Raw genomic sequence first — 526 nt, 5'->3', positions numbered from 1 at the left:
AATTAGAAAACGATCATTTCAAATTAACATTTTTGCTTGCTAGCAACATGATAAGTTACTCAAAAGGCCTGAAAGAATTTCAGTTTCACATCTCTTGTCTGGATCCTACTTGCTTCATGGCTAGGCTAGAATAATTACAAATGAAGGTACTTCCAAAACTACACACAGTCTGTTCCAATGGTTTCATGATCTTAACACAAAATTATTCAGAGCAAATAAACGTCTTGAAATATTTCCAAGAAACATAAAATTTCAAGAATAAGGGCAGATGAGATCTTCTAAATTTTAAACAGCATTACTAGGCAACAGCCCATAGTGTCCATGTATTATAGCTTGGGATCTAACTATACCATATATCCCACAAGTGAGTGCAGTGGCTGAAACTTTTCGATCTCTCTTTGTGTAGTCTGCATTTCTTATATACTTCCAGGAAACCAGAGGGAGTAAATATAACAGAGACAACAAGGTGCAGGGCTGGATGAACACAGCAGGCCAAGCAGCATCATAGGAGCAGAGAAGCTGACGT

Source organism: Rhincodon typus, chromosome 3 (assembly GCF_021869965.1).
Source record: "Rhincodon typus isolate 14 chromosome 3, sRhiTyp1.1, whole genome shotgun sequence".
NCBI lineage: Eukaryota > Metazoa > Chordata > Chondrichthyes > Orectolobiformes > Rhincodontidae > Rhincodon > Rhincodon typus.
This window is presented reverse-complemented; position numbering follows the sequence as displayed.